A 20,308-nucleotide genomic window follows, 5' to 3' on the forward strand; every position below is an offset into this window, starting at 1 on the left:
TTTTCACTCATAAGGAAAAAAGGGAGGGGGGAAATCCCTTGATTATTTTTGACATACAGAGATCATCACACCACTGAAAAAAAACCCAGCAGCTGGAGTATGTCATTAAGTAATTCCTTTCTGCTTGTTAAAACTGTCTCTTGGTATTTGACTTTAGCATTGTGTGTTTGGACCTTCCCAGGTGAAGTCCTGTAAGTTATCAGCTGTTTGTGTCGTTCTGAGTTTGGCTGCTTCTCAGAGTGTAGCAGGTGCCTTGGGATGCTCTGCAGACATCCAGTGTCTGCAAACACAGCAGCACTTCCCCAGCAGGAGCTTGAGAGGACTAGGGTTAGAGACATCTTAACTGGGTCTTTAAAGTCATCCAACTCTTGGGATTATTTACCCTGGAGAAAACGAGGCTCAGAGGAACCTTCTCACTCTTTACAACTGCCTGAAAGCAGGTTATAGCCAGGTGGGAGTCAGTTTCTCCTCTCAGATAACAAGTGATAGGACAAGAGGAAATGGCCTCAAGTGGCCAGGCAAGCTTTAGACAGGGTATTAGGAAAAATTTCTTCACTGAAAGGGTTACCAAGCATTGGAGCCTGCTGACCAGGGAAGTAGTAGAGTCACCATCCCTGGAGATGTTCAAAAGACATGTAGATGTGACACCTATGGACATGGTTTAGCAATGGACTTGGTAATGCTGGATTAATGATTGGACTCAATGATCTTGCAGCTCTTTTCCAGTCTAAATTATTCTAGTATTTTAGAAGGCTTAATTTGGCTTCAGGCAGCCTCAGTGCTGTTTACTTTGCTGAGGCATGGGGTCTGCTTGCAGTCCCAAGGACAGTGTGATGGTCAGGTGTTTGTGAGGCCTCCATATGGATTGAGGTTCCTTGTGCCCGCACTTACCCTGAAGTAGCTCTCTATGGAAACAGACAGTTAATACCTTACAAACTCCTGCATTCATGTCTAATTTATTTATGGCTGTCTTACACAAACACTGAAAAACTGCACGTGCCCACCAGATCATATGACTTTGCCCCTTTGCCTTCATAGCAGTGTCACTGCTGTGTAAATATTTTGAGCATTTATTTGGTCTAAGTGTTATTTGTGTGCTACATCCAGATCCCTACTGAAATCACTGTCCATGAGTCCACTTTCTCTCAGTCCTCCCAAAGTTCAAATATGAACCCTCTTTCTGCCAGGAGAGAAAACATGCCCCTGTGTTGCCCACCAGTGTCAGCTACCAGATTCCTAAACATGTGAACTATCTCCAGTGGTGCACTCCCAAGTACACAGAGAAATTATACACATCCTCATATAATGCCAGTGGACAAAGTCTGAAGGATTCCTTCTTTTTCACCATCCTCCTTTCCATGTGCTCAAAGTTCTTGCTCCAGTTAAGTTCATTGACCTTGACAAAGCCTTTCCTGCATCTCCACTCTTGTTAAGCTTATACTTACTTTGTTTTTCTCCCTGTCCCACCCTTTATCTCCTGACACCTGAGTCATACAATCACTGAATCATAGAATCATTAAGGTTGAGGAAAACCTGATCATTGAGTCCAACCGTTAACCAGCACCTCTATGATCACCTTTACACCACGTCCTCAAGTGCCACATCTACACATCTTTTAAATACTTTTAGGGACAGGAATAGACTACCATCATAAATCACTCCGAGACGGATGGTGAGTCAACCCCTTCCCTGGGCAGCCTGTTTCAAGGCTTGACAACCCCTTTAGCAAAGAATTTTTTCCTAATATTCAATTTAAACCTCCTCTGGTGCAAACTGAGGCCACTTCCTCTTGTCTTATTGCTTGCTACTTGGGAGAAGAAGCCAACTCCCACCTCAGCACAACCTCCTTTCAAGGAGTTGTAGCAAGTGATAAGGTTCCCCCTGAGCATCCTTTTCTCCAGAATAACACCCCCAGGTCTCTACAGTGCTCCTCATAAGACTTACTCTCCAGGCCCTACTCCAGCCCTGTTGCCCTTCCCTGGACATGCTCCAACGCCTCAATATCTTTTTTGTAGTGAGGGGCCCAAAACTGAGCACAGGATATATATGACCTCATCAGTGTCAAGTACAAGGGGTTAATCACTGCCCTGGTCCATGACACCTGGTCCTGTTTCTGATACAAGGCACTGCTTTAGGACCCTTCTGGGAAGACCCTTCTTGTAGGACACTGATCAGTACCATGTCGTGTCAGCACTGCTTTCAGGTTGCCACCAAATCTCCACTGTTTTCCTTCTTTACCAGGCTTTCTTTGCCTAACTGAGCTTTTTTCCTTAGTTTTTATCCCTGTCACCTGCAGAGAGCATTTCATGTTACCAGCCAGCAGTGGCAAAGAGGGTGAAGGTCCCCTCGCTGGAGTAAATTGAATAACTAAATCTGGCATGCTGCTGTCCAAGTGGAAAAAACCAGGCCTGTGCACAAAATACTGCAGAGCAGGGAAGTTCAGTGTGCTGTGCCACTGAACTTCACTGAAAGCCATGACCTGTGCACCTCATGTGATAGCAGTGCTAACTGAGCTCTGAAAAGAGATAATTTTTCTAGCAGCCTCTTAAAGAATGTGGGTGGCAAAACAGCAACAGTAATCAGCAATGCTAATTGCAGTCACACATCAGTTTTCATTGATGTTTTCCAACTTTTCATATAAAAGACATTGTTCCACTAGAAAGTGGAGGTCAAGTTGGCTAATCATTCACAGCACGTTACTTTCTCCCAGGATTGTTTGGGATGAATTGTATCTTGTGCTTTAAAGCTATTTCAAGCAAAAAGCCTAGAGAAAAATGGTTTAATTTGATTTCAAGATTTTTATAGCTTACCTGCCAATCAAAGGGGGATCAGGCAACTAGCTGGTCTTACTGTCTGGTGAATGAGAGTCGACCCTGTGGCACTGATTAGTGTGAAGAATATCTCCAAGAAAACGATCTACTTTTTTCTAAAATGTTGAGGCCAATGAAATGGTGCTACTAGATGTACTTAAAACCATCCACTATGTCTGTTGCTAAAAATCATGGGACTGTGAGTCAGTCATCCTGCATGACTTATGGTTCTCTCACTGATTCACTGAAAATGAATGTCTACACAGCACGAACCAAAAGAAAGCCCAGCTGTAAAGTGCAATCTAACCAAAGGCCAGAGGGTTTGTCACTGGCTAATTAGGGTAAATTATAAGGCTATAGTTTCATCAGTCTGTTTTATTAGGTTAAGATGTTTCCAGTTTGGAGATGTACTTGTTCAGAATGGACTAATTCCTTTGCAATCATGTGCCCCAGGTTATCTAACCATACCATGGGTGAATAATATATTTTCCCAGCTGAGAAATGCACAGACATGCTAAAGTGTTTAGAAAGGAGTGTTTTAGTCATTGCATTGCAGTGAGGTTTTTTTTCTCCAAGTTATGGAATATGACTTTAATAGATAAATGGGGGAGATTAAGCTTTCAATCACAATATATCTATTTATAGTCTAAATACAGAATGGATTAAAAAACAATCAAGCAAACAAACAACTATAATTTGTATTCAACTATATGACCTGATAAAACACTCTGCAGTGGCATCAGTTGGTGATTCAGTTTTGTCAGCAAACTAGACATTTTCAGCCTGATTAAAGACCTGGACCTTCTAATGCCACCTTATGCAGGCAAAGGTACTTGTCCCAAATTTGCCAGCTATTCATCAGCAGTCACTGAAGGCTGGAGAACTCTTGCCTCTGGGACACTTCTGGGAGTTCAGCACCAAGCCTGGCTGCTGCCCCTGTGAAGGGAAAAGCCTTAGGTCAGGTCACCTCCTCGCAGGGTCTGGTCCAGCTCCTGCTTACCACCCTTTTCCCAAACACCTGATGTTGTCTTCCAGCACACCACAGCCCCACGAGAGAGGGCTCTGCCCTGGAGAAGCTGCCCAGGGCAGTCAGAGGAGCTGTAACAGCCATAGCACTGAGGCAGCTCTGCAAAGCAGTGGGCAGTGAGCCAGCACCAAGGAGGTCCTGCTGCTGCCCCAGCACCCCCTCTGTCTGGAGCACATGCTGCTGCCTTTCTGCAGCAGGCATGAATGTTTTTATTTTTTCTTAGATGAACTGGCACAGAGCCCAGCCTCATATGTCCCACAAAAATTAAACCCTTAAGCTCTGCCTTACTTTAACATCCCTATACTTTTTCCCCAGGGAAGTGATAAGTTAGCCCCCCACGCTGCACATTTCATTGTGCAACACCACAGTTAAATGCATGCACACAGAATAGGGACAGAATTTACACAACATTTTGCAAATTGACATCTTGTCAGGACACAAATAAGGGAAACGTTTTTCATCCGTTGGCAAGTTCAGGTCATGTGTTGTATCTTTGCTTGCACCCTTGGTGATGAGTAACCACGTGTGACTGTACTGTTGTCTTTCATGTACCTCCTGTCTGGACAACTTTGAGCAGTGGAGCATGTCCTCCCATGCCATGAAGGAGCAGGAGGCTCTCTGCTAGAGGTTTTCTGTACTGAGAGTCCCTGATGCAAAGGGAAACCTTGGTTTGGCTGGGATCCAGGGCAGATTGGAAGGACTGGTTTCAAGAAAAGGTGCCAGGCAGCTAAACAGGCACGACTGGAACTTAATGTGCATTCTCACTCAGTACTGTGATAAGAGCTTTCCTTGCTTGTTCATGTCCAGTCTCCATGGACTGCCAGTGCTGCCCTTGGGTTTCCCCAGGACGGGGTGATTGCTGCTGTTGGTACCACGTAGTGCTGATAGGGGACTGGTTCTTTACAGCCTCTGTGCTTGCCTTTCACAAGGACCAGTCACTGAGCCAGTTCTGTGGTCAGGCTGATTCAGAAAGCAAAACATTGCTACTACAGGCATCTGTTTGTGTCTGTGTTTGGCACAATCTTGAGGCAACACCACCTCCCTGATCTTCTCTTCCCTGCACCTTATTTCTAATGCATTTTTCACTTCTTGTCCTGCCCCAACAAATCTCTGTTGTTTCATTTCCAGAGAAATGTAATCAATCTCATCTTGAATTCTAAAGGTATTTTTTTTAATTCCAGTGTATTCACTTGCTCATTACCAAAAGTCCTTATGTAAATCATGAAGATGTTGGAGGCTCAGAGTGTAAACCAACACACAATGCTGATGTTACAGTAATCTTTTATCACAGGAAAGGGAAAGAAACCTACTCTTCTACCAGCTCTGGAGGCTGGCAGAAGAACTGGCATGAACATTTATCTCTGCTCTCAGATATTCCCTTCTGCAATGGTCTTAAAGCAAATTATGCAGGACAGTTCCATATAATTGTCCTTTGTGTTCACACTGGGCAGGGAAATCGATTCCAAATTGCAATGGGAGAGGAGCTGGGTGCTCTTAATGCCTTGTGGTTCCCCTTCTTGATCCATTTTGGCTTCAAAAATACAAAAGGCTTTGTTTTGCTCAAAAGAGGCAGGGCAAATCTTTGAAAAAGGCAAGTTTAAGCCATTTGTGCTAGTTTTAGTATCCAGTGCAGCCCACAATGCAGGGCTTTGTGCAGACTCCAAGGAGACAAACATATGTGCATGTTTAAAAGGGAACTGAAAGAAATGTCCTGTCAACTGACCAGGAGCTGGAAAGTTAAGGGATCAGTTTCCTAAGTGAGTGCAATGGGATAAGAGCAGTTAGGAGAGGATTCAAACCAACATGCAGAGCAAACCTCTCTGAAAGAGTCTTGCCCTGGACAGATGATCTGTAGAGTAGATCTCAACTGAAATACATCTCTTTCTGAAGTGTGTCTGAGTAAAGAATGCATAGGCATTTTTTTTAGTTTTTTTAGGTTTTCCTGATCTTTTTTAGGTTTTCCTTCTCCTGGAAACACTCCCATTTTTTTAGGCAGAGGACAGGCTGATAGAGACCCAAGCAGAAACGTCCATCTGGTTAGACATGCTTCTGGGATGCCCTTGTATCAGTGGTTACTCCTTCTAGATGTTTGCCACTGCCAAACGACTGGATGATGCACTTGCGGAACTGTTGTTTCTTTTTCTCGTGGAAAATCAGCTGAATTGCTTACATCTTTTATCTTATCAGTCTGAGCTGATTCCCATGAGCAGCTGACTGAAGAGTGCTGCCTGCCATATACTGCTCTCCCCGTAGGGTGGCTGGCAGTCATTGACAGCCAGGATAGCAGGGGAAGGAAGGTGGAGACAGCAGAGTCCAACAAGAAGATCTCAAAAATATGTAAAACCACCAGCCAAAGCCTAGAAACTTTTCATTCTCTCACTTTGCTCAACCGCTCCAGCTCCCTAGAGCCTTGTGCACCAAGCTGTGAATGGTGAGCCTTGATAATTGGCACAGCAAGGGGAGACTGATTCCTGTGATCTAGAGATCAGGGGAGTAGAAAGACACTCCAAGTTCCATTTGGGCCATGGTGGAAAGACAGGACATGAAGGCAGAATCTCTCTCAGACAGTTTCATAGCTCTTCTGCATGACTCTTGTTTGGCCCAGAAACACTGCAACATCATAATGACAGACATCCTTTATATGGAACACCTTTTGTGTAGCACATCCTCTGTAAAGTACCCTAAAATAAGTGGCAGGCATCTTGTAATGGGACACTGCTCCAGTACTCCTCTGGAGTGTGGGTTAGGTACAGCCAAGACCAGGAGGTGCCTAGGTCCAAAAGGACCTAGATACATACTCCATACCCAGGAGTCATCTGCTCTCAGGAGAAGGCTCTTTACCCTCAGCACACAGTGATAATTCCATTTCTCTTCTGCCTCAGGAATATAAATCCAGGGTAGGACAGCAATGCAGCAAACCCATGCACTTCATGTTCCTGTCAGGTAGCCAGTACTTGTGTTGGATGCTCAGATCATGTTTATGCACTGTTTATGGAATCTTATCTCTGGATTTCATTGTGAGGGTTGTGTATGTAAAGCCTGAGCCTTGGCATTCCTGAGGCCAATGCCTGGCCACAGGTCCCCTAAGAGTGGTTTGTTTTGTTGCAGGGTCACCTCTCACTGCATGATGAAATGTGCTTCTGCTGCCTTATGTTAAATACCAGAGTTAAACACAGAATCCCAACATGGAGCATCATGTCTTTGATGGGGAAAACACTGGAGTTCAAGTAAAAGTAGAGCATATCTCAATGTGTGAGTAGTCAGTTACTTTCCACAACATTTCTTTTGTGCATAGACAGTTCTTGTACCTGTGCAGCTGAAATATTAAACAGACCAACAAGCCATTCCTGGCCCTTCCTCAAACATAGGCATCCCTGCCACTCCCGCGGGGTGTGTGCATATCAGAAAGAGACAAGCTAAGCTAGCAGAAACCATATTTCACAATTTCATACCTCTCCTGAGCAATTTGTCTTGCTTGGAACCATCACCATACCAGTCACACTGTCATTATGGCACGAACACCTCCTTCCATTTGCTGCCCACCTGAGGAATGGGCTTGACTCTCTCGCATTGCATGTAACAGTCCTGGTGGAAGGAAAGGGCTGAGACAAATCCACTTAGTTGCCAGGGATGTCCCCCACCTTGACTCTACACCAATAAATGCTGAGATCTCTGGGCCACAGTGCCATGGCACTGCTTACCTACCCAATGGTAACACCATGAGCCAAGGTATTCATGGGAAAGGGTGTTTCTAAACTCTCTGCAAGTTGCTCTTCTTTCCCAGGCTAACATGCTGTCAATAAATGGTCTTGAAGCAAAGCTGAGAAAAACATGTGGTCTGCACATGTATTTAGCAAACAGGCAGCCCCCAAAACTAGTCTGTTCCTTCTTTTTCCCCATGCCTGCGGAAATCTGTTTCTGATTTTCATTATTTTTTTCACAAACATTTGAAAATCAGAAGTTCAAGACTGAGATTTTTCAGTCACTTGGTTTGAGTAAACTGAGGAGTTAACCCCAGATCTGTACACCTTGTTAACCTAACATAAGAATGAGGTTATGAGGCTAGCTCTCAAATTTGTGCTTACATGCTTTCCAGAATTCTGTTTTATGTTTGAATGGAATGTTAGGCTGTTCTTACAAGGCTGTGCCCCTTAAAGGTGCAAATACACAAAGGCCGCACTACCTGGGTGCCTTTGTTTAACATTTAGACAGTTTTCTTCTTTTCATGCTTCCAAGACAACCTTCTGTGGCTGACAGCAGATGGACAGTTAGAATTTGTCTTTGTGCCCCCCAAATGCCACAGTTACACTGAAAAGTAACCTATGCATCAGGCAATGAGCTGTGCTGCCCTGTGGGGCATTAAAAACTCATTTCCTCTAGGAACTGATCCTTGTCTCCTGTCACAAGGTACACCAAGGTGGTGATTTTTTAACATGAACCTGAGGGTGCATTCCTAGGGGAAAGCACAAGAGCCTGGGGATTCAAAGACAGTAGGGATGATGATAAAGGGAACATAAGGCATCAGGTTTAATCTCACCCTCACTGCCAGTGGGGAAGGCTTCTTGGGGGAGGTGCAACCCGCACCATGCCAAGCTTTTGTCTTGGGCAGAGCTGGTTGGGCTGGTCTCTAACAGTTCCTGAGAAAGAAGAAATGGTTTTGCAGTGTGGGCAGTCAGAGTTTGAGTTGCCTCAGTTTCTTCCCTGGATGATATATATTTGGCAGAGCAGATACAACCCCAGAGCACAGGTGGGAGATCAAGCTGCTCAGAACCCATACTACGGTCCTCTGTCTCAGGGACAGAGAAGGCAGTCCCTGGTTTTTGAAAGAGGCTCTCCTGCTTAAAGTAATCACCCCTCACAGTTTTTAGACTCAGAAACCAAGTACCAAGCATGGGCCCTTTCAGCTACAAAAAAGCCCACCCTCCATGTTGAAGATGCCCTTCCCTAAAAGATTTTCCTTTCCACCCTCTTCTGCAGCTGGTTGACAGAAGGCCTTAGAGATTAGCTGCATTCCTGTGAGCTATTTATACAGAAATGTTTTGTGTTGAAAGATGTAAGCCCTTTGTTTCCTCTGTATATACACAGTGATCCCTGCGGGCAAGCAAATCCTGCTTTGTTTTGGATCAGATACTCTGTGAATTGCTGTTGTAAAACAGCCCCAAATGCACTTTTATGAGTCAGTCTCACCTTTTTGCTTCCACATGTCACCAGGCACTCTCGGATGTCTGTGCAGCTTTCCAGTTCCACATAACCCTAGTTAAAACAAGTCTAATCCCCACTTGGGATGATGCTTCCAAAATATTTTCTCTGAAACAATATTTCTTGATAATTTTTCCAGGCAGAGAAAACACTTAGCTCCCTGGTTGAGCAAAAGAAAAAAACCCCCCAGTAACATGCTTGGCCAATCTGGCTGGTTGATGTGTTGGATTAGGCAATCCTCACATGTAATGCAACGCTCAAATCCTAAAATAAAATTTATGGGGTCATACAGTATCCTCTGCTCTAGTGAAAGGAGAAGGACTGTGCTTCCACACATCCCAGGTGAGAGCATCTCAGAAAGGAAACGGAGATGAGAATAGCACAGAAATGCAGGCAGACAAACATAGGGATAGATTTCACCTCAGACATCCCTCCCCTTCCTCTCTTCCCATAGCAGAGCAGCTCATCTGTTGAAGCATACAGTCAGGGTCTTAGGGTATGAGCAAACTCAGGAATGAGATCCTGGGAGAACTGCCCAGGTGGAGATTTTTCTATGTCTCTGTTTTGTGGGTTGGGAATCTGAAAAACCAGTGAGCTCCAGACTGAGCCACCTTGATGAGTCTTGAGAGCCTCTATTCAAAACTACCACAGGCTTTCCAACCCCATAAGCAAGGATGTCATAGGGAAAAATCCAGAAGTATGAGCCTGAATACTGGGTTTGGAGGAGAAGTCAGCTGGCAATTCAATGTGGCCTTTCTAGTCTCCAAGTCTTCTTCTTCTCACTTCTCCTCCTCTCCTCAGTTCTGATAGGAGCAGAGGCAATTGGAAAGACAGGAGAATTCAACTGGACATCAGGAAACACTTCCTTCCCATGCAGGTGACTGAGCACTGGCTCAGGTTGCCCAGGGCAGTGGTGGAGTCTCTCTCCTTAGAAGTAACAAAAAGCCAACCAGGTATAATCCTGGGCAAACAGCTGTAGGTGCTCCTGCTTGAGCAGGGGGGTGGACCAGGTGACCTCTGGAAATCCCTTCCTGCCTCCATCATTATCTGTGATTCTGTGAATCCACAGGAAAGGTCCCTTCCCCTGAAGCCTCTCATATTCTGAGTGGTAGCAGGGAATCTCAGCATTAGCAGCAGCCCTCTGGTACAGCCTCTAACTGGGAAACAGTTTTATGTGACCCAATATGAGTCACTGGACTTGCAGGTCAATGGCCAAATGCTTCGTTTTGTTACACCCATTTCGTCCTGTGGGCTTCAGAGAGTGGGAGGGTAATGGAACTGGTCCAGCTACATTTTATTAGAGCAAAACTGCATTTTAGTCCAAGCTGTTTGAAAAACACTCAATAAACAAAGCACACTATAATATGATGTCCAGAAAAGGTCACAAAATCTTATTCCTTTGGGAAGAGAATTAATTTAAATAAGACTTGGTTGAGCAATTAGAATTTTAAAGCAAATTTTGCTTTTTCTTGGACAGTATAGGTTGCCATCAGCTGCTGAATCCTTTCTCAGTTGCACAATTTAGTGATGTAAACATAAACTACTGCTATTTACTGGGCACTATTTACAGTTCTAATTCCTCTGAATTGAGGTTTTATGCTAATAGCTTCCACACTTCACTGGCATTTGGGTTGTAAGAATTTAAATTTAAAGACTTTTCACCTCAGCTTTGATTTAAGGATTTTATTTTTCCTTACTTGCAAGTTATCCGTACCACACATTTTAGGCATGCTGCAGCTTTAAGGGGCTCCTTGAGATCAACTCAAAGCACTGAATACTTTTCCATATTTTTATGATATCTTTGAAGAGTCAATGATGATTATTTTCCAGATTGAGACAGCAATATGTTCCAAATGTCCCCAGCCCTCCCAAACAAATATCCCAACCAAACAAAAAACACTTCTATAAATCAAGTTTCATTATATGGTTTTTATGAAACTTTTTAAGGCCAACACAGATGAAGAAGGATAGCAGATGACTCTAGCCTGCAGTGGAATTTTATTCTGTTCTGCAAAACAGAAGTGCTGTAGGAAAAAATGTCACTGTTGTTGCCAATATTGCCTTCCAATAAAAAAAAGTTAAATTTTAACCAATAGATTTGTTATAATTGATTCTTTTTACATGGAACTATTCTAGGGTATGGCTGATTGTTTTGAATCAAACATATTTATGGAGAGTAAAAGAAAAGATATTTGTGTTTTGCAGGTTTTTTATTTTACTAAGTGGAATATTCATACCTATTAGATTTCGTATTTCTATTACTAAGGGAAAAATCTTCCACTTTGAAAGATAATAAAGCATCCAGCTATATTTATACAGAACCCAGACAACAACTCCACATTTTGTCTCTTGAGATTTTTTCCTCTGTCTTCTTCCTGCCTCATATATTTCATAATCTCTTAAGTCTACCAGCCCTGATTGCTGGGATCGCGCCTGGCATTAAACATTTAACAGAGACCTTTTGTTGCTCACTGAATGGTTGTGACAAATGGCAGATTGTTACAGCAGGAGCTGTGTTATCAAAAATCAATCAAGAGTGTGCCAAAAACTCTGACTCCCTTTGCAGAATTCCAGTGTGGGACAGGCATTGTCTAGATTGGAGAAAAAAAACAACTCATAAACTCCAGCCAAATAAAAATCTTCTGAAGAAGGAGGAACATAGAGATGTCCTGGAGGGGCCAGCGTGTCACCTACTGTGTTCTTTTTCTCTTGCTTTTGCAAGAAAAATCCCTAAAAGAGGGATCCTTTAAAAGCTGACTGCAGTAAAGTCTAGTGAGGGTGAGTGTCCTATCTGCATTTAAGGAGGTGGAAGTAAGGAAGAGGAACAAATCCAAGGAACTCAGTTGAATGTGGAAAGCTTTTGGAACAAATTATGAAATGGCCAGTGAGCAGTTGGAAGAAAATACAGCATTCAGAAATGGCCAGCACGGTTTTGTCAAGAGTAAAGTATGTTAATGGAATTTAGTTCCTTCTCTGATGTGGTAACTCACTCTGAAGGGCTCATGTGCTCAGATTTTGGTACGACAGGGCTTACAGGGGAGGCTTCTGTGAGAAGGTGCCAGAACCTTCCCACATGTCCAAGAGAGCCAGTGCCAGCCAAGACAGACCCATCACTGGCCAGGTCGAGCCCACCAGCAACAGTGGCAGCACCTCTGGGATAATGAACTAAAATCAGGGGGGGAAAAAATTCTGTGCAACAGCAGCCAGAGGAAAGAGGAGCAAGAATACATGAAAAAACAGTCCTGCAGAAATCCAGGCTGATGAAGAAGGATGGGGAGGACATGCTGCAGCCACTGGAGCAAAAAGTCACCAGAAACTTGGACTTGGTGAGGCAGCTGTGCCCCTGCAGCCCATGGAGGTCCATGGGGGAGCACAGATCCACCTGCAGCCTGAGGAGGACTGTGATGGAGCACAGATCCACCTGCAGCCCATGGAGGTCCATGGGGCAACACACATGCTCCTGCAGCCTGTGGAGAACCCCCCACCAGAGCAAGGGGATGTGTCCTGATGGAAGCTGAAGCCTGTGAGGAGCCCAGGCTGGAGCAGGCTTCCAGCAGCACCTGTGGCCCAGGGAGGGAGCCCACACTGGAGCAGTCTGACCCTGAAGGGCTGCAGGCTGTAGAAAGGATCCATGCTGGAACAGTTAATGGAGGATTGTGTAACTGGACTCTACCCTGGAGCTGGAGAAGAGCATAAGGAGGAAGGTGTGATGAATTAACTACAACCTCCATTCCCTGTTCCCCTGCACTTCTGGGGGAGCATGAGGTAGAGGAGTCAGCAGTGAAGCTGAGCCTGGGAAGGAGGATGGTGGGAAAGTGCTTTTAGTTTTTTGTTTACTTCTCATTGTTACTAATTAACAATAAACTAAATTAATTTTCACCAAGTCAGGTCTGTTTCACCCTTGGCAGTAACTGGTGAATGATCTCTCTGTTCTTATCCCAAGCCACAAAATTTTCACCTCATTTTCTCCCCTCATTCTACTAAGGAGTGAGAGAGAAGCCTGACGGGCACTTGCTGGCCAGCCAAGGTCAATCCACTACACTTGCTCAACTGGTGACAGGGAAGCATCTGATGTAATTTGTGGCATTAGTAATAAAGCTTTGGGATAGATGGTCTACAAAAAAATACTATCACATAACCACAAAATTCAGTGATATGACTCATTGCAGGGTGCGATAACTGCTACCCAACAGAGATGGCACATAAAACAGCTCCTTTCAGATTGTGATTTATATCACTAAAATAGAAAACCAATTTACATGAGCAACTGGCATCAACATGTGCAGGCAGGTTCAACACTCAAACTGATCTCATTAACCAGAAGAAATGGCCTAAATTAGTGAATTTATTAAAAACATAGAAATGAGAAAACATGGATTAATTAGGAAAAAAGAGAACCTCTCAAGGCAGCAGTAACAGAGAACAGGCTCTACAAACTGAATATGAAAGAGGATGTTATTTTGGAAATAAAGCCAATATCACCCTGGGCCACATTAGCAGGACTACTGTAAATCAGAGCGAGGAGGTAAACTTTGCCCTTCATTTATCCCCTTTGAGTAACAAATCCAGAGGACCCTTCAGCACCTCTGACTTCCACATTTCAGTGTCAGCTTTGCATATCACAAGTTAAAAAAAGATGTAAAGAAAACAGAGAGTAAAAAACTATGATGCTGGCAAGCCCTTTAAGCAACAAGACTTATGAGGAAATGTTTTAAAAATAAAGTTTGTTGTGCTTTTCAATACTAAAAGGGGAAAAGAATGAGTAGAAACACCACAGAAACACACAGAGAAGGAATGCCTTGAAATTTCTGGCCTTCCTGTACTTGGAAATGTTATCAAGAATGTTACATATTAGAAGGAAAGCTTGTTCTCTGAGTGCCCTCAGCCTATGATAAGAAAGAACTAACAGGAAGAAAAAACGAAAACTAATTTCTTAAGCTAATGTCTCCTAGAAGAACTTAGAGAACACCTAAATTCTGTTTCTGGGGCATTTTAAAAAGTTTAAAAAGTGTACACAAGCAATGGTTACATTTAATTGACCCTTGTTCCAAAGAGGCACAGATTCCCATTTTGAGTTCTCTTCAACTCTAGTTTTCTATAATATGATATGAAAATACACGTTCTGTTCTTTCCACTAAGAGCTGCTGGCAGCAATCTCACTTTAAGGGGGAAAAAAGGAGTATTTGGAACTGCTGTGAATTTCTTTCCAACTCTGGTTTCCTGTCAATAGACTAAAGCCTTGATTTTTACTCAAAGCCTCAAGGCTAGTAGCCTGTTTTTTTCAAATGTTTACAGTAAGTCAGTACTTCCAGTAGTGTTTCCATCTAGTATCTTTTTTAAATCCCTTTTTAGGTAGCACTACATTGCTTTTGGTACTTATTTTTCTGAAGTCTTTTACTGTTTAAATGGTTACAAAAACAAGAAACCACCTGAGCTTCCCTAATCCTCCTTCTATAGGAAGCTGGATGAAAACCTTCTTTCAGTCCTTTGCAAGATCACATCCCATTTTTCAGGATGTCTGAGCCTCCCTTCTCCACAGGTTTTGGTGATGTTTATGCTGTTTTCCTTCTTGAAACATTTACACCATAAATAAACTGGCCACAATGCAATAATTAAATATTTGCACTTTGAGGAGGTTGAGCACAAAGCAATAAGCAGGAAAAATCATATTCCAGCTTCCAGAGTTACTTGCGTTTTGTCTACTTAGTATAGTGGTGTATGCCCATGTTGCCCAAAGCCCTCACTGACTGGGCTACCCACTTCCTCAGTCGAGCTTCCTAGACTTAAAATTGTCTTAAATGAAGTTCAAGTTTCTAAAACCCAGCAGCTATGCCATGTATTTATCATTTAAGTGAGAAACAGCCTAAAGAAGATGAAATTGACTTTTAACTCAGCTACCAGATCCCTCACACCCATTTTTTATTCATGCTTTCTGCTACTACGTCCCTCCCTCTCATGACCAGAAAAAAAAAGGGAATCTGTTCCCATTCAGGGTGAAAAAAAAAAAAAAAAAAAAAAAAAAAAAAAAAAAAAAAAAAAAAAAAAAAAAAAAAAAAGAAAAAGATTGAACAAAGAACATGCTACAAAGAACATGCTATATGCCCAGGTTTTCCTCTTAACTGATAGCACCTTAAATCTTTGGTCAATCAGTCAGACTGGGATAGATATGCTGTTCCTTTTCCACTTTTATAAACAAACCTCCTATGTTAAGGAACTGATTTAAGCATTCAAACAGAAACACACATCAATGGCAACAATGAATCATTAGTGTTATTTAACTGCAGGAAGGACTTCGGCTGTCATAACATAAGTGAATGTTTATGAGAAAGAGGTGTTTTAAAACAGTGGTTAATCCTAACCTTAAATATTTACCAGACCTGCAGACTCAGTATCACACTCCGTGCCCTGGCTCAGCTGTCTGCAGCACCAGGGAACATATGAACTGAGGCCCCTTCAGATTATTCCAGGGACGTTTGATACTCTGCCAGGAAAAGTCTTGAGTACATAACATAACTGCTGGATGTTGGCAATGGGCATACAGACAATGTGGCTCTAAAAACGTCTAGTTCAGTACACTGCAGCTGCTGGAAAAAAAAAGGACACTTCCCCTTTCGCTGAAGAAAGTTCTGCTTTGACAAACTTCTAACAAGAGGCACTGGCAGCTGCAGAACCCAGGGCACTTTTGGTACCAGCAGTTATCACGAGACACATTGTTTGGGGTATTTTCCTGCTTGGTCTTTTAGTGAGCTGCTGGTTCTGTGTGATGACCCAGGCAGAGAATACAAGTTACCCTGCAGCACTGACAGTGGCCGGTTTCCAAGGGCTGGACACTTCTTTGAAGCCACTTGGATATAGGTGAAGATTCATTTACACAGCACCTTCCCTAGACCAGAAATTCTGATAACCTACTCTTCCAAACTTGCATGAAGAAGGGTCCAAACCAAGGATGTGGATCATCTCATCTAGAAAAAGCCCTAAAGGACTTTATCATGAGGCAGATAGGGTTACAAATCTTGTCTTCTGGGGATAAAACCCACCAGATTCCTCCATCACCTGAGTGTTTATTACTTAAGCTTGTCATTACCAGAGATCTTGCCCAAGGTTATGGAGAGGTGGTAGATCAGACCTGGATGGGCTTCCTTCAGGTATTCCAGGAATACTTTGGGACCCTTTCTGGAAAATCATCATACACACAGAGAAGGAATGGGTGTTGTCTGGCTTTCATGTCTGCATCTGGAGCTTTCAGCATGGCCAAGACTAGGATTAAGATAAAACCTGATGAAAGTAAATCAATAATGGGTCTCAGGCAGCTCAAGTCTACTTTCAGCCTTTGTCTTGAGTTTCTAATAGTGGCCGACAGAAAAGATCTAGAAAATCTCCTTTCACCATTGAGAATAAACTCCTGTAAAGCAGCATCACAGCTGCCCAGGGATGTGGGGTAAGAGCTGCCCCTTCTCCCAGCCCAAATCAAATGCCACAGAAAGAACACAAGATTAAATTTGGCTTCTGTGGGCTTTTCTGTCCAGGAACTAATGACAGTGGTAACCCAGCAGGAAGAATCAGATATGGCGTATCTGGTTTTGCAGTCAAAAAATATAGTTACACGTTTTTGATTATTTCCATGATACCTTAAAAGAAATTTTAAAGCATATTCCCTATTTTACTGTGATTCCCAGTTTAAAATACTGCTGGGCACAGATCTTTATGATTTTCAAAATGTATTAACTAGTTAGGGTCAAAGCTTCCTTTCTGAGTAAAAAATTGTTTTCAGGATTTATTTAAGTTTCTAACAAGATGGGTTTGAAGCTCTGTCCAAATATAGCTTGAGATATCATGTTTGAAAACTGACAGTAAAAACTGCAACAGATTTTTGCCATCTTTTAAACTCTGATAATTTTTAAAGAGCTTCTTCTGAGATAAAAATAACCTACGATGTGTGGAACAAACAAAGCCATAAATGATTCCATCAGGGAAAGCACGCTAACAAGAAATCTTATACTCCATAACAAATATTCTTTATTATTCCCTTATCAGTTTACTCAGGATCTTTCAGAGCTGAAAGGACATAAAGTGTGGTACAGGCAGTCTTTTCAGATACCGGGCCTTTAAGCATGAAATGTTTTGTTTCAGTATGTTCACATTACTCTCCCAGGGTGATGTTGTATTAATCACCCTGCTCAGATCTCTGCTCTCGTGGCTCAGATGTGTCCAAGCTCCATGACACACGGTGCTGTTTGCTGGGACCGATTCTCCCGTTTTGCAAGGCTGCCCAGTACCACGGACCACATGTGGGTGGGTGGAATACAACAGTCAGGCCTTTGCACAAAGCGTGCCTACATGCACTCAGGATCTGCTCATCCCACACCACCAATATTTGTGCTAGCTCCAACACTTGTAATTACCAATAACCTCAAAGTATTTAAGGCTTACATTCTGGCCTTGGTTCTCAAGCAGAAAAGGATAGGGAATTTCCTCACCACTTCAATAGTAATTCCTGCCACAAAATGTCTCTCAGGATTAATTTTTAATAAAATAACCTCAATTTAGTAAATTAACCTTAGCTTACTAAATTAACCTTAATTTAACAAATTAGCCTCAACTTAGTGAACCAACCTCAACCTAACCTCAGCTCTACCCAACAATGTAATACCAAAATTAGTGAATAATAATTAGCCACGTTTGTAAACTTTGCTACACACTATTAAACACCTGTGGCCTTGCACCCATGGATGTTATGTCTCAGCTCTGGGTGAGAAAAAGCTAAATTTAATCCTCAGCAATGCTGGCAGACAATTAGAAAGTTCAGTCAGGTAACAAGGATCAACCTACACTTCCTGAAAAGCTGCTTTTTCCTTTTAGCACCACTGGTGACCAGTCCATTGCAGTGAGGACACAGGAAGCAGTAGCAGCAACCTCTGCATATGTAACTCACTGCAGACTGTGGGAGCCGTGATCACTGCTGGGCATCACCAGCTGTGAAATGAGCTGTGAAGTAAAGGGAAATGATGTGTCTGAGTACTGGATCTTCCACTAGGGCCACTTAGGATAGGAGCTAAAACGACTATGCTTCCTAGAAAATGAATACAAGTAGCCCTTTAAAATGCATTTTTTCCAGCTGCTCTTAACACTGCTTTGGTTGTTCCTTCTTACTCTGCTTGGGCTGTACTTTTTGTAAGTAAGGCAGGCCTTGGGACTTTTCTATCTCTGTTCATTGGATACCCTCCAACACAGCCCTGAAAGTTCTCACTTCCTGTGACATCCTTGCCCTCAGCATTTTCACTGGAATTCCTTCCTGTTCCAGCTGGTGCTCCACAGTTTGACGCCTCTGAATCAAGTTTTATTTAGAGTGAGCTCTTATCTTTCCAGTGACAACTGGACCTGGAAAAAGGCAGTGCAGCCACCTCCTAATAATTACTTTAACCAGTATTTTCTGATCTAAAGCCCATCCTTATCAGTAGTACTGCCGGTGTTGACCACCTATTTGTTCAAAAAGCAAATATTATGTTTACAGGTTTTAAGTTATGTTGACCTGCTCACAGCAATCCTTAGGTGTTTGCTCTATTAGATACTTGTTCTGAACATTAGGAAGTGGATCAGAAATAACCATTTTTCTTCCAAAATTAACAGAGACCTTATGCCTCTTTAATTTTTGCCTTGGGTATTTAAAACTCTAAACCTTCCTCACGTATCTAGGGGACATGCTGTACACTAGAATTTCTGTCCAGAAACTGCTTATTTTTGCAAGTAGGTGGAGCCTCCAAACTTCACCTTTTTAAGCACTCTTGGCACCCTTCACTGTTCACTCTGTTTTATAGTGGATATCCCAGCACTGCTATGTTGGCTTTCCTTTGGGCCTGCTCCTTCCACTGAGCAGACCTTATTTCTGTTTCCTTTAGCTTTTTGTTACTGTCTTAAACATCAGATTTATCTCAGCCTCCCAAGCTATGATTTGTGCCTGTTGCCCCATTATATTCTCTGCCACTACCAAAAAGGGTTTGTCTTCATCATCCCTCCAGTTTCCTCTCACATAGACGTTGGACCATCCCTGTGTCTCCTCTTGCAGGACAAACAAGCTCAACTCCCCAGACTTCTCCTTGAAGATCATCTGCCCTACCATAACTATCTTTGCAGCCCTTTGCTGAGTTTTCAAGGTTCTTGACATCCTGGTGGGTCCAAAACTGGTCCCACCAGGGATGTATAAAGGAAGTAATAATTTCCCTGAATCTGTTTCTCCTGATATAACTCCATGTGTTTGCACCACCTGTAATGAGAGCAGACTATTGCCTCCTAACATATTTTGGCATCCAGATTCCCTTTCATAAAGTCTCAGCCATTCAGTTCCCAGCCTGTGCTGATGTGTGGGGTTATTCTACCCCAAGCACAGAACCTGACAGTTCTCCCTGCTGAATTTCAGGAAGTTCCTGGTGCAGTTTTCATGTTTCTCAAAGTCCTTCTGGGTTAAAGCTTTGTCACTAGGGGTCAATCATTTTCCCTTAATAAGCATCATCTGGAATTTGCAGCAGGGTGCACACTCCTTGTCTCATCCTGCAAATCACAGATGAAGACACTGAAAAATGCTGGACGTCCTCAATACTCCATTTTTTACTGGCCTTCAGCTGGATGTTAAGCCACTGATTATGTCACACTTTAGGCCTGGCATCACAATCATTTTTCAAGCACACTCATGCATCCTCCAATACTTTCCCAACTTGAAAATAAGAATGCTGTGGGTGAGATTGTCAAAAATGTTACCTGAGACAGGTTATATTCTCCACTGTTTCTTTATTCACATAGCCAGTCTTTCCACCAGCTGTCCTTTTTCCAAGGACAAATGTCAGGAATCTCCCCTAAATTACATGATGCTTTGCAGGTGGTAGACATCTACCTGGCAATCACTTATCTTTGATGGTTTCACTAGTTGGATGGTTCCTACAGCAAAGAACCTCTCTCTTTTTTTTTGCCTTAGGCTGAGGAAAGCTTTCCTGGAGCTAAGATTTGGATTGCAAATATCTTTATTCTGTGGTATCTTGAGAAAGTCTTCATTCTACTTGTACATTTGTTTTCTGATAAAAATTCAGCAGTTATGTTTTATTTATGGGAGTGTCTGCATTCTGTTAAAAAAACTTATCAGAGTTGTTCTTGAGTTAACTGAAATCTGTTAAACACACCAAAAATTTCAGTTGCTGTGAAAAATAAGACTACTGCCTTTCTTTTGGCACCCAATTTCAGGCAGATAGAAACCGAAATACTGCTGAATTTTCCCAGTCTTTTC

This window comes from Chamaea fasciata, unplaced genomic scaffold (assembly GCF_029207755.1).
Source record: "Chamaea fasciata isolate MVZ Bird 193981 ecotype frontalis unplaced genomic scaffold, bChaFas1.0.hap1 SCAF_1, whole genome shotgun sequence".
In the NCBI taxonomy this organism is placed as follows: domain Eukaryota; kingdom Metazoa; phylum Chordata; class Aves; order Passeriformes; family Sylviidae; genus Chamaea; species Chamaea fasciata.